Raw genomic sequence first — 14537 nt, forward strand, 5'->3', positions numbered from 1 at the left:
CCTAATCCCAGATAACTGGCACATAACTTTCCAAAATTACTCTCAAGCTTAACCTAATTTAGTCTTTCTTACATTTTTATCTCGTGGGAATATGGTTACAACATAGGCTGGTCCCCAAAAATACATTCTGTCCTTTCAACCTCCTTCCCTCTACCACATGCATGATTCCTACTTTTAAGTACTCTTAACATTCATATTTTCCACTGACTGCGTGTTGGTATGTGTGAACCCTAAAATTCCAGCACAAATAAAAAGTGGATAGAGAGTTGTTTTTAGTTAAGAGTTGAAAACTTGCACATACACACTAAGATCAGTTCTGCTCAGTTCTCTTGAACAAAGATAGAATTAGGTAACATCCGTTGCAGTGGACCTATCATCTCCAGGGCAGAGCTATTTCTGGAAGAGCATCCAGGTAAAAGCCTAAGGCCATAGGAGGTGTCTTCTAGGTCTTCTCTTATCTCAGTCTACAACTCAGAGATGATATGTAGGTGCTGGGGACCTAGATATTACATTCCAGGCCTGGTCCTTTTGTACTAGGTTCTTTACCAGAAGCCCATCCAGAATATAGGAGTCAGCGCAGGAATATGGGGCACTCCCTAGGACAAATCCATTTGCAAGAGTATTAATGTACGGAGTACATGTTAGAACATTTTCCCTCTCCTCAGAAGTTACAAAACAGCATCCCATGTTCACTACTTAACACTTTGCTTGTATACATATCCTGAAGTTCTTATCCAGTTTGTTTTAAACCTCAGTTCTCTAAAATTAATGCTTTTATTCTCTGACTAAAGGCAAATTATGTTTAACAAGATTTCTTAACTTAAGAGAATTTATGAACCTCTGGATATTTTCCACAAAATTATGTATGTATATACACAGATGCATTTTTTTTCCTAGCAAGAGGGTTGATATTTTTCAGCAGATTCTCAAAAGGGTTAGTACCCTAAATGAGAAACAATGACATATAGCAATCTTTTTTTTCTTTTTCTGTGTGGATATTTTTCAGAAAAAAACGATTTAAGGTAAACAAATACACCAATGCAATGCAATCAGGCAAAATCAGGATACTTATTTCTAAAAAGGTTCTCCTACCCTTTTTGTTAGATGTGAAATAGTCTCTGGACCCAATGCAGAAGCCACTTGGGCAGTACCACTGAATGCATTGACAGTGAAAAAATGGAGTACACTTGCAAGAGACTGTCTTTTCTTTACATTTGCTTGTTCTCTAATCCTCAGTAAGCTAAACTTTATCTTCAGCAAATTGGAAGACTAAATATGTTTATGTTGGCTTCCCTGGTGGCGCAGTGGTTAAGAATCCGCCTGCTAATGCAGGGGACACGGGTTCGAGCCCTGGTCCGGGAAGATCACACATGCCGCGGAGCAACTAAGAGCCTGTGTTGCGCACCTAGAGCCGTTTCTCCGCAACAAGAGAAGCCACCACAATGAGAAGCTTGCGCACAGCAACAAAGAGTAGTCCCTGCTCGCTGCAACTAGAGAAAGCCCATGTGCAGCAACAAAAACCCAACAGAGCCAAAAATAAATAAAATAAATTTATAAAAAAACAATAGTTCACATAAGAATCACAAAATCTTAGCACCTGATGAAAATATGAAAACCAGGATGGGAACCCAGATTAACCCTCTCTCCCAAAATAACTTAAAATTATCACCACCCAAAGCAATGAAAATACTGTGCTCAGTTGAAAAGAATCTGAAATTTTGTGTACTTATTAAAATGACAAAAGAGCATTTTCTGAACATTTTGGCTTAGAAGTTTGAGTTTTCAAATTTTAGCCCTACACCACCACATTTTTATTCTGTAAGTTCTTATATTTCAAAACAGTTACATTCATCATGTATGTGACAATAGTTAATTTCTGAATTCCAGACAGCTGGCTTGTCCCTTGTCATTAATGAGTAGTAAATACAAGGTCACCCTTAGCCCAATCCTAGTTGAGGAATTCAAAAGAAAAGTCAGAAATGAGTTACTTCCCGGTAAACAAATCCCCAGTGGATTTACCAACTCTAGTCAGTCAGCCCAGCACTTGTGGGCACTTGTATGCACACACAGGTGTGCACACACACACACACACACACCAAAAATAACACTACATCAAATTTTTTCTGCCTTCTCTTCTTCATTTATCTTCCCATTTACTCATTATTTCCTTGCCATTATTGACTATTATCTTTCTTCAGAGGTTTAGTCACTACTTCCCTATCAGTCTTGCCCTTTCTTCTGCCCAAATCCCCAAACTTCCACGACTTTCTGGATCATAAAGTAAATTGAGACATCTGCATAAAAGTATATCTGCATATGTGAAATTTAGAGGGAAAAATATAAAAAACTATACTTAAAATTCTCAGAATTTAAAAATGTAGAATAATTTTAAAGAAAAGAGAATGGTTAATATTTAGCAAAAAATATTATGTAAATAACAAGGATTGTAAATAACTGGCGGAGTTTCCCTTTCATACTCTGGATGACAAGAAGCCTACAGCAAAATCTGAGGCCCAACTATGTATGACCCTTAGGGCCCAGCTATTTTTTCTACCCTATCTTGACTACTTCCTGTAATTTATAATTTTAATGTCCCTGTGCTTATCATAAACCTTATAATTCAAATCCTTTGATGTTCAAAAGTCTTTAAATGAGTAAAATAGAGACCAGTGAGCAACAAGGCAACATTTCCAGTTTCTCAAGTAACAGTCATCATACTACCACTTATAACTCAGCCTCACCACAAAGGATTATATAATCAGATTCAAGCAGTACAGTAAACGACTATGTTTTTAAAAACTTGGGTCTTTGATTTTAGATACAACGGCATCTGAAGATTTAAAAAAAAAAGATTTACTATGCTCTTGCAAAAGCAATATAGTTTATGCAATAACACTGTTGCTACATGAAAATGCTTGATAAAATGTTGTTAAGAGGCATCTGGTGGCAGGGTCTGGGGAAGGGGCGGCAGGCGCCATGTCGGGCCACGAAAGTGGCATGAAGAAGCCCCTGAAGCAGCTCAAGATGCAAACCAAGGAGATGGATGAGGAAGATAAGGCATTCTAGCAGAAACTGAAGGAGGAGCAAAAGAAACTCGAGGAGCTAAAAGCAAAGGCCACGAGGAAAGGCCCCCTGGGCACAGGTGGAATTAAGAAATCTGGTAAAAAGTAAGCTGTTTCTAGACTCCACGTATTGTGTCCAGGCAAGTTAATGAACAACACACACACACATACACATGTGCACAAAGCAGCAGCAACAACAATCTATGGGGTGGGGGGCAGGGGTAAGAAATGAGAATCTAGATTTGCTACCATATATTATCAAATATGTCTACTTATCAAAAAAAAAAAAGTAAGCTGTTCCTTGTGCCTGAGGCAATGATGATCCTTAATTCCATTCCTGTTGGATTAAACATCTGGATTCCCTGCCATAACATCTGTTGCCACCTATAGCTAGAATGAAGTGTTGTCTTGAAACCTATTGTACATTTAAGAATAAACTTTTATAAAAAACGAAATCATTAAAAAAGAAAGTGTTGTTAAGACAAAACTTCCCTGCCTAGCTGACTATAATAATCAAATCTTTTTTGGATTCAGAACATGAACAAGTGATGGAATTTCTGCAAGAAGGAGTCAAAGAAACATTGTATCATAGAGCACTTAGAGCATACATGTAGGAATCAAACGTTTGGGATAATACTTGCTGTAGGAATGATTTTTCACAAAAGACCAAAAGAGAAAGAAATACTCAGATTGTTACCCCTTCCCAGCCTGAAATTTTAAATTACAGAATTTTTTTTGAACAACTATAAATGAAATACTATTTTCATATTATTGCCTGGTGATTTAAGAATAAACAAAAAATTATTTTATTTAAAATAAAATCTGTTACAGCAATCACACTGCATCTGATACATATAAGAACTTCTATTTGCCACTGTATCAAGTGGCTAAGAGAAAAAAGAAATCACTATTTTTGAGAACTGAAGTATTTTTCTATTTTCAAGTACAAAGAAGTATAGTTAATTTAAAGATTTGGTACAGAATAAGACAATTAAAATTCTATTGTCAAATAATAGATAAATTCAAAGAGTTGAAATATGCTAGCAGTGTCACTAGCCTTGATCAGAGGAACTTTCAGATGTGTTAAGACGTGTAAGAACCATCTTTAGGGGCTGAGCCCAGGAATAAAATCTGGGATTCTGCCAAGACTATTCCTCCTGCAACACAAGGCAAAGCTTTTGTGTGACACAACAGTAGATCCAAATTTCTTGCCAATATCATGTACCTTTATTTTTGCAGCATATGAATGAAATCACCCTGCTCTTGGAAAGTCTGTTAATTCTTAAGAAATAAACCAAGGAAAAGGGAGTAGTAAACCAGTTCAAGCAACATTTTGGTTTTTGTGGTTGTATATTAAAAAATAAAATAGTAGTTGATGAGAGTGATAGCTAAAAAAAAATGGAAATAACTAGATTGACTTCCATGTGGTTAGAGCTACATTTGATGAACTTGGGTCTACTCAGCATACCTCTGCCTCCCATCCCTGCCCTTCTCATAGCTCCTCTTCTGCATATGAGTGCTTTATATTGCAAAGGCCACCAAGTCCAAAAACTATAATAGCTTTCCTTATTTTGCCATAATTTTTATAACTCCTATCAAGTTCAAGTTTGGGGGCACACGTAACGAACTGAAAAAACTAAGAAATGCCAGTCTTTTAAAGTTTAGCAACATGTAGGCTTACATAAAACACTTTTTTAACGTTTAAGGCCAATTTATTTTGTAAATTTTCATCTCCTATTTGAAATCCTTAACTTACTATAAATATATATGTATCTTTAAAAGTGATCAGTAATGGGCACAAAAGCATGAAATGTATTTTGAGTTCTTTTCAAGAAAAGATATATCTCTCCTCTCTATCAAATAATGCTACCCCTTCCTAATGACAAGCACTTCTTGAAGAGAACAACAATATCAAAACCAATCCTATTCCAAAATATATCATTTGTAGAGATAAAAAATAAAGCTTGAATATTAACTTGGAATTTATATTATATTAATTTTATTCAGACATAAGTTACCTAGTGAATTAAAAAGGAGCCACTTACACAACCAGGTGAAACTGGATAAGCAAAAGAAAATTGTTCATAAATGGGCAATATACTAATTAGTATTCTGTTCTGCTTTAATTAATTTAAGAGAATCATTAGCTAAATCAACTATGTAAAATATAATTTCACAGTATTTGAAATTATGTAAAACTTTTCTTTATATCTAAGATATTTTAAAACTTGCCTATAATTAGTTGGATAAACTGTTTTTTACAGATCTCATAAACTGTAACCCATATTCTGTTCAATTATTACAAATATTGAATTAGGTTCAATTTAATAAGACTGTACTATATTTGCAGTATTAACTAAGTCAGATATGGAATTATTATATTTAATTAAGGTTTACTTTAATTTTAAGATATCATCGTAAACATTTCTGGTTTGTCTTCAAAATCCTTTATTTTTTCAGTTTTCTATATGGACATTTAATAGAACATGCCACTACCTTTGCAGTTGGATTTTACTACTATCCTTTATCTGAACTGAGAAGTACTAGCCAACAGATCAAATAATTAAGAGGTTATACAATTTGAGGTAGCATCTTCACAAATCCTTTACAGAAAGATACCATGTCAAAAGTATGTCAAAATTCTCACTAAGCTAAATTCTGACAATCTCTGTCAAATTCAGAAACAATGAATTTCAGTTAAAAATACGTAACTTATATTAAATACATTCTCCTTAACAGCTTTTATTTTAAAAACACCTTCTACCCCCAAGTACAGTTAATACTTCTGTCTAAACCTCATTCTCTTCCCAGTTTTCTCATTTTTATCATATTTTTTCCCCATTAAAGTAAGCATATTGTATTTTGGTTTCTTTTCTCCCTACTCATTGTTCAGATCAGCATTTTAAAAATCTTTTAAGCAATGCTGTTCAAAGAAAACAGGCTATATGAAGCTAAAGAAAATTCCCTAAGTTCAATGTTTTTCAACCTGAGATCATTTTCCTGGACCTATTTATTAAAAATCCACGCAAATCAAACACTACAACTGTAAACAGCTACAGAAAATTGGAAGCTTAAAAATAAAGCCGTTGAAAACACTTCATTACACACCTTCTCTGTGAAGCCCTTTGTTTCCACTGAAAACCATACTGGAATCCTTGTATAAAATAAGTTGCCTTCTGGCTGTCAATAGCTCTACAGTCAGTAACTGAGGGATCCAGATGTCTGCAGTGGTTAAAACAAATGTTCAGCAGTGGGTGCTGATTCCGCTTCCCTCTGTGTAAGGTTTTTCACAAAGGCAGCAGAGTAAGAGCTCACATAGCAACAGCACTCACAGCTGATTGGATGGAGGATACGCTCTGCCGCCCCTGCTCGCTAGGTCCACTACAGCTTCCTGTCTGCTTGGCAGCAGTATCTTGTTGTCTTTGCTCCTCTTACCAACTCAGCTGTGTTTAGGCAACGTGAAAGGAAAGATCAGGAGAACGATAATGACAAAGTATTCTAGCATGAGCCCCTAAAATGTGCATCTCTGGGTGCTTTTAAAAAGGAGAGAAATTCATAGGGCAAACATTTACTTCAGTCAGTGTTTCACATAAAACTGAGGACAAAGAGGGGTAGTGGAGGGAATCAATTTATTACTTCGCATTTCAAGTAAATCAGGCTCTACCAAGTGAAACCCTCTGAAAACAAAGAATACAAAAAATTTCGACAATTAGGATAAAGCATCAACCTCCATCTACCTAGAACTATGAATTACTTTACAACAAAGTTCACAAATTCCAAGAAAATCACGCAGGACCAGTTAGATAGTTAAAATGAGACAGGGCCTAAAAATAGTTCTCCCTCAAATTTATGCAGTGCCTTTTAAGAGGGCAAGAAAAACTGAGGTTAACAGATTGCTTAGAAAAAGATTTTAAAAGGAAAAAATAATTGCTTAATAAACTCTGGCAACGATAAAAGATTTAACTAGGTATCTGCATTAATAATATCTCTTCTTACATAAACGACAATGACATAAAATATAAAACAACGACACTGACCCTGGATTAATTTATTTTCTCTATCATAAAAGTATCTGGAGACAGGAAGGCATAGGAATTTTTTTACCCCTAGGTTTCAAATACTGGGCTTCAATGTACCAATCTACACTATCTCCACAAGCTTTAACAACAAAAACAAAAATCCATCCCCAATTTACGAAGATGTTTGGGGGAGTCAATGCAAGTGTAGTAGGAGATAAACAGATATGAAGAATCGGAAAAATTCCTCATTTAGGAAATATTTCCCTTGAACTTCACACAAGCTAGGATAGTGTTTTTCAAATTTTTAAAGCAATGGAACCCTTTTAATTTGCATTCTTCCAATAAAATGCATTATTAGTGGTGGCATTAGGATTTCTATACAGGAGGGGTTTGTGGGAGTAGGCAGAGGCAACAGCAGAAGCATACTGTTTATTACTCAGATCTTTGTTTATGTGGAGTGTCTTGTGGGTAGGGCAGAGAGGCTGATGGAAATGTTGGCACTACTAAAGCACCCCATGAGCACCATGAGGCTATTTTTAAATGAGAGGCTACAAACAACACTGCAGTTTCATATCAGCCCCAGAATCTACAAAATTCCTACCCTTGAAAAAGCTTTTAGGATCTCTGGAGTTCTACAGTATACAAACAAGAGATATAACCTGTAAGAGTTAAATCTTATTATTACCTTAGTGTAAGGAAAGAACCTGATCCTTGGCTCCACAATTAGCCAGAGGGAGAGCTGCTAAGCCCTCTGAGAAATAAAAAGAGAGAAGATGTGTTTAGGAGCACAATAACCGCTGAGCTAAGTGACTCGGAGAAAGAATGGCATAATAGAGAGAACAAGGACGCTGGAGTCAGGCTGACCAACCTGGGTTCAAAATATGAATCTGCCATTTACAAACAGTAAGACACTATACAAATTACTTAACCACTCTGAGCTTCAATTTTTTAATCTATAAAATGGAGTTAACTCACAGGACTATTGCGAAGGCTAAAAGGTGCTCTTTGCCAGCCAGACGGCTTTTTTGGTTACTAAGTCTCTTCAAAACTTAGGGTCTTTGCAAATACTATTCTTCTTTTGCTAGGACTGGTCTCCCACAACCCCTTCCATTGATAAGTCTCCATTAAATTTCTCTTCCCCGGGGCAGCTTTCTGTGAGCCAAGACTAGCCTCAGGCTCCCTGTACTTTTTTCTTAGTACTTAGCTCACAGAATGTTAAATAATTATTTGCAAAAAGACTGGTTGGACATTCTCCTCCACTACACTGTAAGTGCTTTAAAGGGAGGTACTACATCTGTCTACATTATTGCTTACCTAACACCATGCCTGATTTATATTCCACATACTTTTTTATTTGATTTCATAACCTTGGGAGGTAAATACAAGTATCATTATCGGCATTGTTCAAATAAGAAAATCAGCTCTAAATGTTTATTTACTCAAGTCATACAACTAGAAGTCAAAGGAAATAAATTTTTAAAAATTTTTGGATGAATAACTTTATAATTCAAAATTAACTTCTGGGCTTCCCTGGTGGCGCAGTGGTTGAGAGTCCGCCTGCCGATGCAGGGGACACGGGTTCGTGCCCTGGTCTGGGAAGATCCCACATGCCGTGGAGCGTCTGGGCCCATGAGACATGGCCGCTGAGCCTGCGCGTCCGGAGCCTGTGCTCCGCAACGGGAGAGGCCACAACAGTGAGAGGCCCACATACCGCAAAAACAAAAAAACAAAAACAAAAACAAAATTAACTTCTTCCTTCCAGTTAGAATTCTTAAACTTTTTAATTAAAGGCTAATGATAGCCTGTTTCTATAATCTAAAACTACTGATTAACATATATAAAGAGAACTTATTGAAAAAATATTAACTTTAATCAGAAATATGTAATTATAAGTGAATAAAATGAACTGCAAGAGACATGCCACCTTAAAAAGTAAAATCCAACCAAGAGATTTATTTAGTGAAATGCTTCCTCTGCTACCAATTTTCTAAATGGTAAATAAATTTCAAAATGGCACTTTATATAACTCTGAAGAATGCTTGCTTTTTTTCCTGGGTCATCTTGGTACACAAAGCTATAAATAATCTCAACAGTCTACAAGTTAAGAATCTGAATAGGACTTCCCTGGAGGCGCAGTGGTTAAGAATTTGCCTGCCAAGGCAGGGTACACAGGTTCAAGCCCTGTTCCGGGAGGATCCCACATGTCACGGAGCAACGAAGCCCGTGCGTGACAACTACGGAGCCTGCACTCTAGAGCCTGCGAACCACAACTGCTGAGCCCACATGCCACAACTGCTGAGGCCTGCACGCCTAGATCCTGTGCTCCACAACAAGAGAAGCCACCGCAATAAAGAGTAGCCCCCGCTCGCCACAACTAGAGAAAGCCTGCACGCAGCAACAAAGACCTAGCACAGCCAAAAAAAAAAACAAGAATCTGAATAATATAAAATGCTATACTAAGTGCTAGTCTCAGGTTCTCAATTCTCAACACTTAACCACGAAAAACCCCCTTTTTGCCCAGCATGGTCATAACTGTACTCTCCATAGACCAGTTCAAGAAATATAAATTATTTATATTATACTAATGTAAGGAAATAAATAGGAAAGCAGATCTTCCATAAGAGTTTTCTAAGGTACATATTCCAAATATAAAATGGAAAAATTTGAATTATCAACTGTTTCAGACCGTTTGTGTCCTCTGTTAGCAGAAATAATTGGGAACTATCTACTTTTAAGATACCTTAGATATAACCCTGCTAGCTTGGACAGTTTTTAAACAAAAAGATATACTTCTAGAAGAAAAAAAGAACCCTTCAAAGGTAATGATTACATAGCTGCTATATATGTAGGCCCACGGGCCAGGCATGGGGCTAATTTCTTTACATGCCCATCTCTTCTGACTCTATGGTAGTTAACTATCCTGAGAGATAAGGAAACCGGCTTGTAACCTGCCCAAGTAAGCAGAACTAAGTGGGCAAAGCCAGGAAGTAGGTCTTCCTAAATCTAATATGTGTGCTCCTAACAATTCCTTTCATAACTACATTTCCATAAGATAAATATGGCATCACATAAGAATAAAGTTTAAATACAGAAATCTCAAGTTAACATTTTCCACTTATTACTCATTCAATAACCACCACTACAGCCCCATTACACCTCAGAACTGTCATTGATACACTAATTATAATACAGAAAAACAGGATTTGACTGCTAAACAGGGAGCCAGGCTGTAGCAATAGTGAAGGCACAATAAAAGATTCAATCTGTAAAACTTCACTACTTTATGGTCACAGAACACATACCTGATTCAGAGAAAGTATAAAGGGAGTATTATACAAATGAACATTGAACCAGGAACCACAGATCTGGGCTCTAGTCTGAACTCTACCACTAATGAGCTTTGTGATTTTAAGCACTTCTCTGAAATTGCTCACGTCTAAGTCAGGAATCTTTTTTTTTTTGCCTGCAATATTGGTATGTTGCAAGGATCAAATAGGACAAGAAACAATTATTTTGAAAACAGCAAAATGCTACACAAATAGGATATTGTCATCCCTGGTGGTCAGTCTTCTACGGGTTGGCACAGTAAACATGTCTGCACAAAATCCAGTGTAATTACTGAAAAGATCCCTTAAAGCAGCAACACATAATGGAGAAGAGCCAGACAGTCTAGTGTTCAAGTTCTTTCCACTTAACAAGCTGTGCTATCAAATTATTTAACCTACCTCAGTCTATTTCTTCATCTGTAAAGTGGGAGTAATAATTTCTCTAAGAGTTGTGAACCATCTAGTCCAATACTTGCTCTCAAGCAATTTAAGTGTCCTCTTTTCCTTTGCAAACATCAGTTCCATAAGATGTTACTAAAGAGCAAATGTACATGCATACACACATACACATACCAACAAATAAAGGGCAATACATCAGTAGTATCCCATATTAATAACAGTGGGGATAAAATTTAAATCTTGACTACCAAAGAAAGATTTTTATGACACTGATTTTTTTTTTTTTTTTTTTTGCGGTACGCGGGTCTCTCACTGTTGTGGCCTCTCCCGCTGCGGAGCACAGGCTCCAGACGCACAGGCCCAGTGGCCATGGCTCACGGGCCCAGCCGCTCCGCGGCATGTGGGATCTTCCCGGACCGGGGCACGAACCCGTGTCCCCTGCATCGGCAGGCGGACTCTCAACCACTGTGCCACCAGGGAAGCCCGACACTGATATTTTTTAAGTTCGTTAAATGATGTCACTTTGACAACACGTTTCACAGCTCACTAACTTATTTGCAAGAAAGACTAAACTAAATTTTACAGTTTGGGGAATTAGGGAAATTTATGGTTTTTCTAATTAAATCAGAGTTTTTATTCAAAAATTATGCTGTCAGGTCACTACTGGGATAAATTAAGCCATAAAAAGCGATATTAATTTCCACTCACATGGAGATTCCTAGTGATCATTATTGCTGAAATGATTATCCAGTGATTTGTATTTATTATGACATGGTACCAATAAGCCAAGTGGCCAAACAACAATCCAAACATACTGTGTTTTTAAGAGCTAAAACACTTCTTAAATTTAAAATATTAAAATGTACCTAAGAGACTTAATTGGGATTCTCATCTTTCAAAAGATTTGGGGTTATGATGACCTACATTAGTTCCAGGAGCAGAGCCTTGTTTACAAAATCTAAGATCTTGGAGAGAAGAAAATGTTCTAGCCTGTTTTTTGGCATCACTCATACTACATTGTTTAAAATGAGCTAGAACAGGGATTATTTATAATCTAAGCTAGTGGACAAACACTCTAATAATATCCACACACTAGTCAGATTTAATAAGTATCAAGATCAGGTATAAGAATCCATTTTTAATATCCTATAGTACTTGGTCTTAATAAAAATATCATTATTTTTTTAAAAAAATTAATTAATTAATTTTTGGCTGCATTGGATCTTCATTGCTACACCTGAGCTTTCTCTAGTTGTGGCAAGCAGGGGCTACTCTTGGTTGCGGTGCGCAGGCTTCTCATTGCAGTGGCTTCTCTCCTGTTGCGGAGCACAGGCTCTAGGTGGTGGGCTTCAGTAGTTGTGGCACATGGGTTCAGTAGTTGTGGCTCGCAGGCTCTAGAGCGCAGGCTCAGTAGTTGTGGCGCACGGGCTTCATTGCTCCACGGCATGTGGGATCTTCCCGGGCCAGGGCTCGAACCTGTGTCCCCTGCATTGGCAGGCAGATTCTTAACCACTGCACCACCAGGGAAGTCCCCTATCATCATTATTAAATATGTGCCAGGATGCACATGGGTTCCCCTTTACCTATACCCATATTTCTTTAAAGATATGATCTAGGATGTTGTTAACCTTCTGCTATTATAAAGAATGGTATGTTTGATTCATACCATCAACCTAGAACCAATCAAGGTTTTTTATTCTGATAAAATGATATTTTAGTAAAAGTATTTCCATACACATAATGTATCTTACATTTACTTGTCCCTTAGATGATCACAACTTCGTGAAATAAAAATGCAGAAACAGAATCACCTAACCCAGGTTTAATTCCAAGTCCTGGTTTGTTTTGTTGTTTTTTTTTTTCCCCACAACTAGCCATCACTGGTAATGTCATTACCTCTACTAATTATACCAATAGTCACACAAATGACAGATTCTGCATTTAAAATTTTGGAGAATGTTAACAAAAATCTAGTAAAGTAAATTAGTTATGTGGAATTAAGACAACGTCATGTAGCTTTAAGACTCAATTGCTAAGCCCTCAAAGTTTTAATAATTTACTTGCATTTTTAAAAATTTTGCTAATTTCAGACTATTTCATATAGTCTTGTTTCCAAATGATATAACAACTCTTCTGGCTACCTGTATCACTGCAAACTCTAATGTATCTAAAACTGAATTACTTTTCCTCTGATTAGGATTCACCATTATTATCACTCCCAATTTCCTAAGCTAACAAACTTCGGAGAGAATAAAAATAGCCACTGATTATGTGTTTATTAAGTGCCTGATACAAACACTTTACTCAAGTTATGTCATTACAACAAACCTATAAAATGAATACCATTATTGTCTCAATTTTAACCAATGAAGAAACTGAAGCTCAGAGAAGTTAGGTAATTTGATCAAGCTTACATAGAGCAGGTGACAAAACCAGAATTTTAACCCAGGTCTTTCCAGTTCTTCTAAATGCTAAAATAATCTGCAGGATTAAATGTGAAATTAATTTAAGGGGCTGGGATTATTATTTTCTTTTTAAATGAAACAGGAAAAAGAAAAGATGAGCCACCATTGCATGAGCAAGATTGAGTAATGAGTTTTGCTTAGGAGGAGGGAATGTTGTTATAGGGCAGCAACTTCAGCTGTCTTTGTGGGCAGTCAAAAAAATGTTGAACCTACTGCTCCGTTTGATACTGCCTCTCAGTTACCACCACCCCCTTAATTTTCCCAAATAGGTGTTTGGTTCTACCTTATCACATTCAACCAACATGGACTTTGGGAGCATATATTAAAGGCTGATATTAAGTTTTACCTAGTTTGAGAAAGTAGTTGCTAGAGATTTACCACCAGAATGCATGAATTCTGTAACTACTAAATACACTTTTTTGTGTAGAGGGAGAGTTTTTTCTTCACACAAACGCTACAGTCAACCTCTCAAAGCTTTCCACTTTCAATACAATTTCAGTTTACACAATTATTTTACCCAGCAAGCCAGTGCAAAGTACTTATACTTTGCATACCTTAATAGTTTCTAACCTTTTAGACCAGGAAGGTTTTAGTTGCATCGCCTAGAGGGGAAAATCAACAAGGCCTCATGAACTAAGCACCTCAATTGAAACCTGCACTTACTGAGAATAAATTTCCATTCCTTATTCTCAAAAACGAAATAAAACAGAACACATACATACATACCCTATATTCAAACCAAAAATATTTGAGACAACCACAAACAGAAAAGGGTAGTGGAACGACAACGTTCTACAAGTCTGTGCAGGCCATCTGATACTCTCTTCCTCTGGGCCAGTTCCCCTACTCCCCACCTGCGCCTCTTCCAAAACAGCACAGGGTAACCTCCAGTCCTGATTTGTCTGTTGACTCAGGGAAAAAAAGTCAGGAAAGACTACATTTGACAACAGGTTCCATAGAGCAAAGATCATGTTAGTTCTTGCTCATGATTGTATTTCCACCACATATGTGCCAGGCACATAGCAGTCGCTCAATGAATATTTGTTTCAGGAGAAGAGAGGGAAAGGAATCTAACTGTCCAAAGTTTTATCATATTTAACAGTAAATTCTAAAAATGATAAGTCATTTTATCCATATACTATGTAATCACTAATTTAAAGTTTATTACAGAAGGCACTGTTCATAAGAATTCAGATGACTTTGAATAAAAATTTTTTTTGCTAAAATATGTGCATTTTGGTAGAAACATTTTAGAAATCAAGAATT

The 14537-nt window shown here is 36.7% G+C and overlaps 1 pseudogene; it reads left to right on the plus strand.

Annotated features, from left to right (window-relative positions):
* Positions 1-2976: 2976 nt before the first annotated feature.
* LOC136119402 (translation machinery-associated protein 7-like) lies at positions 2977-3171 on the plus strand (annotated as a pseudogene).
* The last annotated feature ends 11366 nt before the right edge of the window (positions 3172-14537 follow it).

Source organism: Phocoena phocoena, chromosome 2 (genome assembly GCF_963924675.1).
Source record: "Phocoena phocoena chromosome 2, mPhoPho1.1, whole genome shotgun sequence".
Taxonomy (NCBI): domain Eukaryota; kingdom Metazoa; phylum Chordata; class Mammalia; order Artiodactyla; family Phocoenidae; genus Phocoena; species Phocoena phocoena.